Consider the following 16,063-nt stretch of genomic DNA (forward strand, 5'->3'; position numbering starts at 1 on the left):
CTGCTGTTACTATAACATGTAGGGGTTATCTTTACCGCTAGTTTGTTCATTTAAAAAAAAATTAAAAATTTTAAAAATAAAGTGATTGCTAAAATGTTGGTAACCAATCGCTCTCTTCTGGTAGCTGTATTTCGGCAAGGAGTACATGATTGGCGAAGACTGGTTCTCATTTGGAGTCATCCTGAACGAAATGATAACCGGAGGTCATGCTGGGCACTCAAGATTCTGCGCAACAGAATCTGCCGCCATGGACCTCATTAACATGGTAAATATGATATTACATTTATAAATTATTAATATAAATGATGTAATTGGTTGTATATAACTTTATAAGATGTTGGATGTAAGTAACCATTAGTCACTGTGTTATAGGATCAATCTGTTCAGTCCTCTGATCTCTATTGAAAACCAGAGTATTTGATCTACTCTACTGTCCAATTACTGCTACAAGTAAACTCTGCACTCTGACAGCCGGCCACTATTACTGACTACAGATGTGTCCTGCTACAGCTTTGCTGCGTATAGCAGCTTGCTGTAGTGGGATTGCAGTGTGAGCGCATCGCAGCAGGCTCCCATAAAGCAGCAGGGTGCATGCGCCCGCACCAGCCTGCTCCTATATAAGTGAATGCATAGCGGGAGTGTACGCATACCATATGCCCCGCTATGCCGCGCATTGTGCAGCAGTGAATAAAGATTGTGGCTTTATGGAAAATAGCTGAATCTTTCCTCTGGCGACGGCTGACGCAGCTGTTAGCTATGCTATAACTATTGGCAGATAAGTAAAAGATCTACATGGGTGTTTTTTTATTGAGAGGTGACTTTTCTGCATTTTATAAATAGGATTAATAAATATAAAGAGCATCACAATGGAGTACATACTCAACTAAAGCCCTGTACACATGGGGCGACTTGAGTCCTGTGCTGCTTAAGCACAGATGGCTCAGCACACATCGCTGCACACATGGGAATCACCTGCTATATGCGCTGAGCAATCTGTGCTGAGCAGTGTTTGCCTATGCGGACTGGTAATGTAAGCAGGATAGAACGTGCATGCACTGTCTATATCTGTGGGCGATAGTGATGTGCAGGGCTGCGAACCACAATAGCTGTAGGGTGTACAAAGGGAGCGATCCGAGCTTCATTTCTAAGTGTTCTAGACAGATCGCTTAGAAATAGGGCATAAATCGCCCGTGTGTTTGCCCCTTACCTGCATCATCCCACTGGTTTCTCTGCAGTCATTCCTGTTAGACAGACAATAATCAGATAAGTAACGTTAGACTATTGTATAGTGACAATATAACAATGTACAGATATGTTTCTATCAAACACCAATACATATATTTCCAGTGATAACAGGTTTAGAAAGTTATGGCCGAGTCCTCTTAGTGCCCCATGCCTATGTTATATGTTGTGTATATCTATAAGATGTATGTAAGTAATGCATGTAGTCTTATTTACAAATGTCTATACATTTGCCAAGCAAGACCTGAGCAGCCATTGTTACACAGACACATCAGCATTAAGGCCCATAGACACTGGGCGACTTTAAGCTGAAAGTCGCTCAAAAAAGCAGGTTTGAGCGGCTTTCAGCTCAAAGCCGCCCAGTGTGTGCCCCGGCCATGAGCGCTGCTGCACGCTCCCGCATCATCGCCAGGAAAGCCCTTCATCTGCTGCTATTACAAGCAGATGAGCGGCTTTGAGGACGGCTTTGCATAGCTCTGCACTATGCAAAGCCGTCCTCCCCGCCGGGCAGGGGGAAAGCCGCCCAGTGTGTATGCCCCGGCGGTGAGTGCTGCTGCACGCTCCTGCATCATCGCCAGGAAAGCCCTTCATCTGCTGCTATTACAAGCAGATGAGCGGCTTTGAGGACGGCATTGCATAGCTCTGCACTATGCAAAGCCGTCCTCCCCCGCCGGGCAGGGGGAAAGCCGCCCAGTGAGTATGCACTGAGAAGCTTTCCCCCTCAGCGATGATAGCGATCATCGCTGTGCACACACACACACTGGGCATAATCGCCCAGTGTGTATGGACCTTTAGGACACATATGACAGGAAATGGGGAATGGGGAATGTAATGTGAGACACACAACAGATCCCAGATAGAATGTCAGTAGTAACATACTGTGGCCATGGAGAAATCCCTTTATATTCTTCTGTGCCGGCAGCAGAAATGATTGTACAATGATTGTATTGAGCAACTGTGCTGAATAATTACATCCAAATACCTTTTTCAGCTTGTCAATAACCATCTGGGCCAAGAACCAGGAGTTACTGACAGCATTCGCCACCACCCCTTCTTCCAGCACATCGACTGGGTCGCCATGGAATCCCTTGGGATGGAGCCCCCATACTTCCCTGTAAGTATAAAACAGAACTTCCATGAGCTACTCATTGCTGGTCAGCAGATAATGTATAAGTGCCAAACACATACTTGGGGTGTGGATTAAGGGATCGGCTCTGTCTATATAGACAGCCATTATGTCAGCATGCAATAGGCTGACAGGGTCACTAATTAGACAGTGTCTAGGATAGACAGGGTGAAACGTTTAACTGACAAATTGTCAAGTTTTAGTCATTTTAGCCCTACTCCACCCCCTAATGCCTAACCCTAACTATCCACCCCAGTGTCTAAGCCTAACTCTCCCCTTCTGCAGCCTGACCCTGACCTTAATCCTAACTACCCTCTAGTGCCTAACCCTAACTGTCCTCTTCTGCAGACTAACCCTGACCTTAATCCTAACACTACCTGAGAGAGCTCAATAAGATTTGGCATATGATGTGCCTTTTCTTACACATGAATTACATGCGATTTATCACACACAATCTCGGAGAGCTGCAGGCAGGGGGTGTATGAATTGAAAAATCCTATTCAAAAGATCAGGTGGCTGCTGATTGGCTGAAAGAGATCTCTCAGCCAAACAGTGGCCACCCAGTCTTTTGAATAGGATTTTTCAATTCTCCTTGCCACCTGCCGCACCCTGCTCATCACACCCAGGATTTTCTGCTGACTGCTGCACATAAGATATATTTTATGTGCAGCCCGTCCGAGCTCTGATCCGATGCGTACGGGACTGCGCATCAGATCCGATCGGATGTCACAGACAATCTGCTGGATCCTCTAGCCCAAATCGCGTAGCATATGGGGGCCTTAACAGTGTAAAGTTCCCTAACACAGTTATTCTTGTGCTCAGGGTTACATAAAAATCACTGACAAAGACACATTTTTAGTTTTCTTTCTAGCAGGGGACACACAAGTAGAAAGGACATAATTACTATGTTACCAATACTTTCTTATTGTCCCAGATGTGAGCTCCGTTACATCTTCTGACATTTTTCTAATATAATTGATAATCCTGCGCCTCATAATAAGCTGACAAGGAGACAAAGTGGACTATAGAGCACAGGTTACACTTTCCATAGTGAGCTTCTGGAATGTCATTTTCCTCTCTGCACTTCTAGAGTATATAGATGTCTCTTGATAACACAGAGTAGATGGACACCTGTAATTGCACCATAGCGACCTCACATCTACTGCAATGCTGTGGTTTTATATATATATATATATATAGTCTGAGCGACACCTTTTTACATTTATGCAACACTTATGCCACTGCCTTTAGCTTTATATATAGGCATTTTCTTAGGGTCTATAATAGAAACTACTATAAATAACCTTTATATAAAGAAGTTTGCTAAATGCCTCTGTCTGTCTTACACAGTCCTATGGTAGATGTAATAATCACTGATATACACTGTTACTTCTTATTTCTGTAGGCATTCTTTCCACCCTCTGCCTCCAGTAATAACCATCTAGAACTAATGGAGGCAGAAGAGGCCAATTACCCACCAATTACAGCGGCGGAACAGGCACATTTTACGGGTTTCTCGTCAATTACCTCCAGCTGGAGAAGCTTCCCAAATCCACCTGGTCTAAGTTCATCTAGTGAGGCAGAGGCACTGCTGGATGCGACCATGCCAGGTTCTGCATGTAAATACATTATATCTTCATTTTTCTTATTATTTTTAACCATGTTTGATTGAAGACTTCAACTTTAAATGGGGGCATGATCAGGGGCTGGCTGGCAACTTTTAGTCTAGGGGGCAAGTACAGAGTACTGGCCCGAAAAGGGGTGTGGTCACTGAATAAATATGATAAAGAAAGTAAAAGGGAGCTAGATCTGGGTATAGCAGTATTATAATAACCAATAATACATGTTCAGAATGGAAAGTTTTACACTAAAGGGGCGTACACTCGGGGAGATTTCAGGTCATTCTCTAAGTGATCTCACTAGAAAATGCCCCTACATTTGCTGGTGAATTTATTCCAGCACTACATTATCTATGCGGCATGTAATATACATAGATGGTACGTACAGCAAAAGGATTAATCAGTGCATTGGAATACATGTATGATAGTAGTAATGCAGAGAACTCAGTGTACATATATCCCTATGGAGCGAAGGAGAAATAGACAGAGTTATCTGCATTACTACTATCCTGTAGGGTGGGGGAATTCTGTGATTCTCTTGCCTTGTTTAGCCCCTCCGTTGCCTGAACTAGCCACTCCCTTGCCTGAACTAGCCCCTCCCTTGCCTGAACTAGCCCCTCCCTTGCAAGCACTTGCAATGGACCAATAAGTTCATTTGAGCAACTTGCCACTTTTGTGTACCACATATTTATTTCCTACCTGCTATTATTTATGATCACCCTGGGCCTGATTCAGACCTGATCTCTATGCAGTGTACACTCGCTCCCTAGTGAATGGGTAAGCACCACCCCAACTAACACGCTGGGCATTCCAATGGTACCTCCATACAGGTGTCTCTGATCTACGAGCGCTGGAGAAATCATTCGATGGTTGCCGACCATCGAGTGATTTCTCCCCGGCTGCGAACGGATTATTATGCATATCATCCATTCGTAGCCGTACCGGGGATCGCGGCGTGCAGTGTGTGTGTGTGGGGGGGAGCACGTCAGGCACTGCGGACGAAGTTTGGTCCACACACAACGCTGTGAAATTCATGTCATGGGACCAGAATAAGGTCTTTACTGAGAACCTGTAAAAGAAAGATCCGTAAGCAGGGAAGAGATTTTGTGACCTCTCTGTAACTAAAGATACTCAGTCTGTTCCCCTTCAGTCTCATTTACATATTATATCCTGTACATGCAGCCAGCCAACAATTACTTACAAACATTGTGTTCCATCCACCATTTCCCATTAAGATGTGGCCCCTCCCCATAGAACCCCTGATGTGCAGGTCCAGGTGCTTACTCTACAGATGAGCGCATTAGTGCAAACAGAAGCGTCACAAAGCAGCTTATGCTCTGCAGTCCCGTAATGTTACATTCTAGTAAATTATCCAAGTGTCTATAGATTTCATCATGGAAACAAAGATTTATATTATGCTATATTGTATCTTGTTAGAAATGTGACCAGATTGCACATGGTGTAATAGGTACAATGTACTTTTGTTATCATATAGAACATCAGCTGAAATACAGAAGGTAAGAGGATGGATGTCAACAGGTAAGATATGAAGGAGTGTGAACTACAGTGGCAAAGGCTACACACCGGTCAGGTAGTATGAGACCTTTGTATTTGGTGGTGACGCTGGTAAGAGCAGTTTGGGAATAGGATGCAGAAGGCGGCAGAAAGGTGGTGGTGGTGGCAAAGAAAGGAGAGGAATGTGATGAAGAAAGAAGGCGGTGGCAGCAAAGAGAGGAGGTGACAGGCAATGAGACCCAGAATATAGGCGGTGGCAGCATAGAAAGGAGAGGAGAGGATGGGGAATGAGACGCATTAAGCAGGCGGTGGCAGTAAATAGAGGAGAAGAGGTGACAGAATGGGATGAAAAATGCAGGCGGTGGCAGTAGAGAGAAGAGAGGAGGTGACGGAAGAGATGAAGCAGGCAGTGGCAGAAAAAAGTTGAAATTTACATTTGAAAAAAATTTTAAGCATATAAATTATAAGAAATTATAGTGAAAAGATACAGTAGAGTGAGATATATAGTGAGATATAGAGTGAATAAATAGATAGTGGATGAATAGATAGATAGGGGAATGCGACAAAGAAAGCAGGCGATGGAGGTTGAGAGAAGAGAGCAAGTGACGGAAGAGATGAAGCAGGCGGTGGCAGCAAAAAAAATTTTAAGCATATAAGTTATAAGAAATTATAGTGAAAAGATATAGTAGTGTGAGATATATAGTGAGATATAGAGTAAATAAATAGATAGTGGATGAATAGATAGATAGGGGAATGCGATAAAGAAAGCAGGCGGTGGAGGTTGAGAGAAGAGAGGAGGTGATGGAAGAGATGAAGCAGGCGGTGGCAGCAAAAAACATTTTAAGCATATAAGTTATAAGAAATGATAGTGAAAATATATAGTAGAGTGAGATATAGAGTGAATAAATAAATATACAGTGGATAAAAAGATTGATAGGGGAATGCAATAAAGAAAGCAGGCGGTGGAGGTTGAGAGAAGAGAGGAGGTGACGGAAGAGATGAAGCAGGTGGTGGCAGCAAAACATTTTTTTAAGTATATAAGTTATAAGAAATTATAGTGAAAAGATAAAGTAGTGTGAGATATATAGTGATATATAGAGTTAATAAATAAATATATAGTGGATAAATAGATAGGGCAATGCGATAAAGAAAGCAGGCGGTGGAGGTTGAGAGAAGAGAGGAGGTGACGGAAGAGATGAAGCAGGCGGTGGCAGCAAAAAAAAAAAACATTTTAAGCATATAAGTTATAAGAAGTTATAAGAAATTATAGTGAAAAGATATAGTAGAGTGAGATATATAGTGAGATATAAAGTGAAAAAATAAATATACAGTGAATAAATAGATTGATAGGGGAATGTAATAAAGAAAGCAGGCGGTGGAGGTTGAGAGAAGAGAGGAGGTGACGGAAGAGATGAAGCAGGCGGTGGCAGCAAAAAACATTTTAAGCATATAAGTTATAAGAACTTATAGTGAAAATATATAGTAGAGTAGATATAGAGTGAATAAATAAATAGATAGTGGATGAATAGATAGATAAAGGAATGCGATAAAGAAAGCAGGCGGTGGATGTTGAGAGAAGAGAGGAGGTGACGGAAGAGATGAAGCAGGCGGTGGCAGCAAAAAAACATTTTAAGCATATAAGTTATAAGAAATTATAGTGAAAATATATAGTAGAGTGAGATATAGAGTGAATAAATAAATATACAGTGAATGAATAGATAGATAGGGGAATGCAATAAAGGAAACTGTCGGTGGAGGTTGAGAGAAGAGAGGAGGTGACGGAAGAGATGAAGCAGGCGGTGGCAGCAAAACATTTTTAAGCATATAAATTATAAGAAATTATAGTGAAAAGATATAGTAGAGTGAGATATATAGTGATATATAAAGTGAAAAAATAAATATACAGTGGATAAATAGATTGATAGGGGAATGCAATAAAGAAAGCAGGTGGTGGAGGTTGAGAGAAGAGAGGAGGTGACGGAAAAGATGAAGCAGGCGGTTGCAGCAAAAAACATTTTAAGCATATAAGTTATAAGAAATTATAGTGAAAAGATATAGTAGAGTGAGATATATACTAAGATATAGAGTGAATAAATAAATATATAGTGGATGAATAGATAGATAGGGGAATGCAATAAAGAAAGCAGGCAGTGGAGGTTAAGAGAAGGTTAAGGTGACGGAAGAGATGAAGCAGGCGGTGGCAGCAAAAAAAATGTTAAGCATATAAATTATAAGAAATTATAGTGAAGACATATAAGTGTAAGATATATAGTGAGATAGAGAGTGGATAAATAGATAGTGGATGGATGAATAGATAGATAGACAGTGAGTAGATAGATAGATAGATAGTGTGTAGGTAGAGTACACAGATAGATAGGGGAATGCGATAAAGAAAGCAGGAGGTGGAGGTTGACAGAAGAAGCAGGTGGCAGAAGGAACAGTAGGTGGCAGGGGATGGGACAGAGGAAGCAGATGGTGGCAGCAAAGAGGAGAGGTGACAGTGAATGGGACACAGAAAACAAACGGTGGCAGCAGAGACAGTAGGTGAAGGGGAATAGAATGTAGGAAACAGGTGGTGGCAGTAGAGAGCTGACAGAATGGGATGAAGAAAGCAGGCGGTGGCAACAGACAGTAGGTGAAGGGGAGTGGGACGCAGGAAGCAGGCAGTGGCAGTAAAAAGGAGAGTAGGTGACTAAATGGGATGTAGAGAGCAGGCCGTAGCAGCAGAGAGAAGAGAGGAGGTGATGGGGACAGGGATGAAGCAGGCGGTGGCAGCAGGTTTCATATTTTTGTGTCAGTTTATGTTTTCATAATACAACAACACAATAAAGGCGTGTGATGGTCTGGCTAGAGGGGGAAACGGATGGAGGCCAGAATTTTTTTTTTCTTAATTTCAATATTTTTGTGATGTTGTATTATGAAAAAAACAACAACACAAAACATGGCTAGAAAGGGGCAGAAGTGGCAGAGAGAGAAGGTCATGGGAAACTGGATGCAGAAAGTAGGGGGCAGCAGCAGAAAGCATAGAGGAAGACATATGGAATAGGATGCAGAAAGCAGGTGGTGGCAGCAGAGACAGTAGGTGACAGGGAATGGGACACAGGAAGCAGGCAGTGACAGCACAGAGAGGAGAGGAGGTGATGGAATGGAATGAAGAAAGCAGGCGGTGGCAGCAGAGACACTAGGTGAAGGGGAATGGTACGCAGACTACAGGCAGTGGCAGCATTTAAATGAGTGTCATCTACAGTGGCAAAGGCTACACACAGGTCAAGTAGTATAAGGCCTTTGTATTTGATGGTGATGCTGGTAAGAGCAGTTTGGGAATAGGATGCAGAAGGAGGCAGAAAGCAGGTGGTGGTGGTGGCAAAGAAAGGAGAGGAATGGGATGAAGAAAGCAGGACGTTACAGAAAAAGAGAGGAGGCGACGGAATGAGACGCAGAATATAGGCGGTGGCAGCATAGAAAGGAGAGGCGAGGATGGGGAATTAGACGCAGGAAGCAGGCGGTGGCAGTAAATAGAGGAGGTGACAGAATGGGATGAAAAATGCAGGCATGGCAGTAGAGAGAAGAGGAGGTGATGGAAGAGATGAAGCAGGCGGTGGCAGAAAAATGTAAATTTATTTGAAATTTTTTTAAGCATATAAATTATAAGAAATTATAGTGAAAAGATATAGTAGAGTGAGATATATATAGTGAGATAGAGAGTGGATAAATAAGTAGATAGTGGATGAATAGATAGATAGATAGATAGATAGGGGAATGTGATAAAGAAAGCAGGCGGTGGAGGTTGAGAGAAGAGAGGAGGTGACGGAAGAGATGAAGCAGGCAGTGGCAGCAAAAGAAAATTTAAGCATAAAAGTTATAAGAAATTATTGTGAAGACATATATATATTAGAGTGAGATATCTAGTGAGATAGAGAGTGGATAAATAAATAGATAGATATATATCTAGTGGGTAAATAGATAGATAGTGGATGAATAGATAGATAGTGGGTAGATAGATAGACAGATAGTGAGAAGATAGATAGACAGGTAGATGATAGATAGTTAGTGGGTAGATAGATAGATGGATAGATATCTAGTGAGTAAATAGATAGATAGTGGATGGATAGTGGGTAGATAGATAGATAGACAGATAGTGAGTATATAGATAGACAGGTAGATGATAGATAGATAGATAGATAGATAGGTAAATTCAATAAAAGAAAGCAGGCGGTGGAGGTTGAGAGAAGAGAGGACGTGATGTGGAAAGGGATGAAGAAAGCAGCCGGTGGTAGCAGAGACAGTAGGTTACGGGAAATGGGATGCAGGAAGCAGGTGACAGCAGTAGAGAGAGGAGAGGAGGTGAATGAATGGGACAAAGAAAGCAGGCGGTGGCAGCAGAGACAGTAGGTGGCAGGGGATGGGATACAGGAAGCAGATGGTGGCAGCAAAGAGTGGAGGTGACGGTGAATGGGACACAGAAAACAAACGGTGGCAGCAGAGACAGTAGGTGAAGGGGAATAGGATGTAGGAAACAGGTGGTGGCAGTAGAGAGAGGAGCTGACAGAATGGGATGAAGAAAGCAGGCGGTGGCAACAGACAGTAGGTGAAGGGGAGTGGGACACAGGAAGCAGGAAGTGGCAGTAAAGAGGAGAGTAGGTGACTAAATGGGATGTAGAGAGCAGGCCGTAGCAGCAGAGAGAAGAGAGGAGGTGATGGGGACAGGGATGAAGCAGGCAGTGGCAGCAGGTTTAATATTTTTGTGTGAGTTTATTTTTTCATGATACAACAACACAATAAAGGCGTGTGATGGTCTGGCTAGAGGGGGAACGGATGGAGGCCAGGTTTTTTTTTCTTAATTTCAATATTTTTGTGATGTTGTATTATGAAAAAAAAAACACAAAACATGGCTAGAAAGGGGCAGAAGTGGCAGAGAGAGAAGGTGATGGGAAACTGGATGCAGAAAGTAGGGGGCAGCAGCAGAAAGCATAGAGGAAGACATAGGGAATAGGATGCAGAAAGCAGGTGGTGGCAGCAGAGACAGTAGGTGACAGGGAATGGGACACAGGAAGCAGGCAGTGAGAGCAGAGAGAGGAGAGGAGGTGATGGAATGGAATGAATAAAGCAGGCGGTGGCAGCAGAGACACTAGGTGACGGAGAATGGTATGCAGACTATAGGCAGTGGCAGCATTTGAATGAGTGTAATCTACAGTGGCAAAGGCTACACACAGGTCAAGTAGTATAATACTACAAGTATTTGATGGTGACGCTGGTAAGAGCAATTTGGGAATAGGATGCAGAAAGCAGGTGGTGGTGGCAAAGAAAGGAGAAGAATGGAGTGAAGAAAGCAGGCGGTTGCAGCAAAAGAGAGAAGGCGACGGGGAATGAGACGCAGAATATAGGCGGTGGCAGTAAATAGAGGAGAGGAGGTGACAGAATGGGATGAAAAATGCAGGCGTGGCAGTAGTGAGAAGAGAGGAGGTGACGGAAGAGTTGAAGCAGGCGGTGGCAGATTTATTTTTTTTATTTACATTTGAAACATTTTTAAGCATATACTGTATGTTATAAGAAATTATAGTGAAAATTTATAGTAGAGTGAGATATATAGGACCTTATTCTGGTTGCGGCGGCCAAACGTACGTACGTTCCATATCAGCGTACGTTCCCCGTACGCAGCCGGTGAGCGAAAGTCCACCCACAAAATAGCCACATACGGACGGACACAAACAACGACAAAGGGGAGTGGACGGACGGATCACCGCTTAGACTCCAACAACTGGAGTAAAACAGAGCGTACGCCACCGTTTACGGACGTCTCTCGTCCGTCTTCCCACCGACTTCTTGCGGCTATCTGAGCGTACGCCACCGTTTACGGACGTCTCTCGTCCGTCTTCCCACCGACTTCTTGCGGCTATCTGAGCGTACGCCACCGTGCACGGACGGGTCTCTATTGTTTTCAATGGAAAACTCAGCGTATGTCACCGCTCATGAGAGTGAGCGTACGTCCGTGCACGCTGGCATACCCTTCACATATATGTGATTGGTGACATTTTACATCCAGAGTGTAGTAAAATCCAATAGCAGATCACAAAGTGGTACAGTAATGTATTTTGGGTACTATACAAAGATTGTGTGCAAAATAGTGGCCATGGGCTGAAAACATTGCTGAAACATCCTTTGTAGCTGTTAGATGTGGTTTATGCATTTGTATCATAAATACAAAACATATGTTTGTTTTAGAGTGAAAACGTTGACACATGTCGACTTGTGTAGATTGAGTGTGCTGCTGTGTAAAGTATATGAAAACACGTAGTGATTGTGTAAAAATGTTTTACAAATACCTACCTTAACATATATAAGCAGGTCTTACAATGATTCTTACCTTAAATTAAACCAACCATTACATGTAGAGAAGTGTATAAAGATATGCTTCCAATGTGTTTGAGTGCTGTGTGTGGCTTGCAGGTAGTGAAATAATGGTTTTGACTTAATAGGCTGCTGCATTGCTTATTACATTCAGGTGCAGGTTATTGAGTAGTAATCAGCGTTAATTAGCAGACCCAGGCGTCCGCTCTCATGCGGTATCTGTAGGGGTGGTCTGAGGTGGCGGTTGGCGGCCGCCTGTTTTGTGTCCGAAATGAACGGTGCTTTCGCCGATCAAGCGGTAGTAGCACCGTACATTTTTTGTGCACACCCCCGTGTATGCCCATGTTTACGCCCAGTTTCCCTCATTATTTCGGCCGCTCCCCTCAACACGCCCCTATGCCGCCCACAATGACCGTACTCTTGCGGACAGGTTTTTTTCGCACGGAAAGACCCGTCTGTCAGCGTTGTGGAGTCGTCGCGCCTGCGCATTGCGGAAGGTACGCCTGCGCAGATTAAAAAAAACCCGGAACGTACGCTTACGGCCCAGCCGCCCGAACCACAATAAACCCCATAGTGAGATAGAGAGTGTATGAATAGATAGATAGATAAAGGAATGCGATAAAGAAAGCAGGCGGTGGAGGTTGAGAGAAGAGAGGAGGTGACGGAAGAGATGAAGCAGGCGGTGGCAGCAAAAAAAAATGTAAGCATATAAGTTACAAGATATTATAGTGAAGACATATATATATTATATATTAGAGTGAGATATATAGTGAGATAGAAAGTGGAGAAATAGGGGGCGTGGCCTGGATGCCGAGCTGAGAGGACGCTGGTATTGGGAGCTCCTCAACCTCAGCCATTTAAACCACCTTTAGCAACCCCCTGACCCACCTCAGACACCCCTGGAGGCTTGATTGTAGCTCCGGTGGCAAGCGGGGCAGAGCTGCGGAGCCGGGGGTCTCTCCGTGAGACCTTGCAGGTTGCGGCCTGCTCTGCAGACGGAAGCCGGGGCCTCGATTTCTGGGGACGCCGGCAGCGCAACTCCCCGGGAGAGAGCCTGCGACGGGAGAAGCACCGCACCTATAAGCCGCACAGCACCCGGCTAGAATCGGGTGGCTGTGAGAATCTGCCCAGCACCGCTGAAGAGAGGTGTGCCTCAGGGGGACTGACGGTACGCCGGGAGCCTTCCCTACAGAAGCGGCGGCCATTTTATGCACGGCGCTCAGAAGCTGGTGAGCGCACAAGCCGCATCCTTCCCAGCACAGCCTCTGGACTTAAGGTACAGGCAGCACCATCCCCTCGTAGGAGATCCCTTGTACCCTTATACAGCTGGGCCCTGGCAATCCCCTATCCTGAGCCCTAGCCAGCGTTCCCTATAAAGTTTGGAGCTACATTTCAGTGACAAAAGAATTGCTGCTTTAACCCTTCAGCCCTAGGGATCAATACTTACTGCAGCTTTGAAGACAATTAATCCTGGAGCCCCCTCTAGTGGCCCAAATAAATAATATCATCCTCAGAATTTCTTTTAGTGACAGGGAGGGTGAAGAACAAATACTTGTGACAACCTCCAGTCCCTTACCTACATTACTCAAAGAAAGGCCGCTTATCGACACCAAGTAGCGGGCTGGCCCTCTGGACCTTAGAGGCCTCAGTGGCCCCGGCACTCAGACCCGGTCTCATCTGCAAATAACTACCATTCTCCTAGGGCCCAGAGGTCCTATACGCATGGACGATGGAACAGGGAGCATGTGACTGAGCCCTCCCACTCCACCCCACGCCCATCTAGATGATGTCATTGTACTCCAACTCTCCGACAGCTGCCATTGAGATATCTAATTGATAAGACTCCTATCAAGCCTCCACACACTCTTTGCTTTAAGGACTTTACTGCTCTGCTAGTGGGCCGGCCCCAATGCCTCCCAAACGGAACAAAATTCCCAAGTCAGTCTCCCAGGTCCCCTTCTTCAAACCGTCCCCAAAAAGCTCCAACTCCAGGGCAGGGGTACCACCAGCCTCTACCGCGGACATCCCCTCAGTTCCACTCCCACCTGCCCTGCCTTCCCCTTCCACCAATATGAAGGAGCTGTCGAGCCGGGCCCAGATTGCAGACGACGCTGCGCTGACAGTAGGCACCTTAAAGCTACTTCTCACTCAGATGAAGGAAGATGTAACAACTGAAATCCGAACCTCCCTCCAGTCCTGTCAGCGTTCCATAGATGACCTTGGGGAGCGCACAAACTCCCTTGAAACCAAAATGGGGGAAATGGTGGACTCCCACAACAATTTGATTGATTCCCATGCTGCCCTGGAGGAGGAGGTTTCAGCTCTCCGTGACAAGCTAGCGGACCTGGAGGACAGGTCGCGCAGAAACAACCTCAAAATTCGCGGCATCCCGGAGAATGTCTCTAACAGCTGCCTCCACGACTTTGTTCTGGACATCTTCAGAAAGCTGCTGCCCTCAGCCTCGTCTGCTGACCTTCTACTCGACCGGATACACAGACTCCCCAAGGCCAGGAGTGCCCCTGAAGGCGTACCGAGAGATGTCCTAATGAGGGTGCACTTCTTCCATGTGAAGAAGGCACTGTTGAAAGCGGCTAGGCCCTTGTCTGAGTCTGCATCGGCCCTGGGCTCCTTCCAGCTCTTTGGCGATCTCTCAAGAGAAACACTCGCTAAACGGCGCTCTCTCCAGCCGATCACGTCAGCTTTAAGGAAGGCAAATATTCCCTATCGCTGGGGCTTCCCAACGCGGCTATTGATCCAACGTGAAGGATCTACAATCTCTGTCTCGTCAGTAGAGGAAGGTGAGAAACTTTTATCTAGATGGAGGCTGTCGGAGTCGCCCCCTGCGGCATCGCCTGCTGGACAGGTACAGCAGGACTGGACACTGGCAGAGTAATGCCTTGGCAGTGGCACGCTCCAGGCCCTGCATTGGTCTGTACAGACGCTTGATACAATTAATGTGGTGTATGTAGATTTAAGCGGGCTACTCATAGAACTCATGTGCAGGCCTGGCCTGCCCAGAACTAGAGCTAATGTTATTACTGCTTTAAATGTTAGAGCTATTTGCTCCTCTCCAGTCAGCTGGCTAAGCTTCTGTTAAGTTAAAGTACAGGTAATCAGTTGATAATGGTATGTTATGTTATTAGATGGGCGGGGTATCCAGTCCACTACCCCCCCTAGTACTATGTTTGGGGAACCCTCTGTTTGGTCCCCCACTACGACTCTTCTGAGAGTCGCCTTTTTTACTTTCACCTTTTCTTTACCTTTTGATCTTTCTGCGTTCCTCCCTAGTGTTTCCTGTCTCCCCCTGCTTATGTACCAGGTAGTCTTACTCTTTGGGTCGGGGCATATTTCCATATTGAAGAGAGCATTTTCTAGCGAATATATCCCAGCTTCCCTTAACTTTGACAATGGTTAACATCATCTCTATGAATGTAAAAGGTCTGAACTCGCCGCAGAAGAGGAAATTAGCGTTAACCTCCTTCTATAAAATGAAGGCTCACATTGTAGCTATCCAAGAGACACATTTCATCAAGTCAGCCCCCCCGAGATTCAGTGACAATAGGTATCCGCAGTGCTTTACAGCTAATGGCCCCTCCAAGAAGGCAGGAGTGGCGATTCTAATATCAGCAGACTGCGCTTACACACTGTCTCACCAGTATGCCGACCGCGAGGGTAGGTTTCTGATATTGGTTGGTAATTTAGAGGGAGTTGAGACCACCCTAGTTTCATGCTATGCCCCAAACAGTAAGCAAATTAGTTTCTGTAGGAAGCTGCTGCTAAAGGTTCAGAAACTTGCTAAAGGTCCTATATTAATCCTGGGGGACTTCAATATGGTCTTAGATTCAGTCCTGGATAGATCCCACACCTCTAAACGTAGGGCCCCTCATCCACCGGATCATTCCCGTAGATTTAGACAGGCTATTAATGAATATGACCTCCATGATGCCTGGCGAGCAAAACACCCTGGTCTGCGTGATTATACCTTCTTCTCACATCCCCACCAGTCGTACTCGAGAATTGATTTAGCGCTAATTGACAAATGGACTCTGGCTTCCCTACGTAAAGCCGAGATACTTCCTATTACGTGGTCGGACCACGCCCCGCTGCGACTGGAGTGGGATCTGAGATCGTTCCGGGCCCCCCCAGGTCCTTGGAAATTGGGGAGACTTGCCCTGTCACACATAGAATCAAAGCAGGCCATTCAAGAGTCCCT

This window comes from Crinia signifera, chromosome 8 (genome assembly GCF_055691185.1).
Source record: "Crinia signifera chromosome 8, ASM5569118v1, whole genome shotgun sequence".
Classification (NCBI taxonomy): Eukaryota; Metazoa; Chordata; class Amphibia; order Anura; family Myobatrachidae; genus Crinia; species Crinia signifera.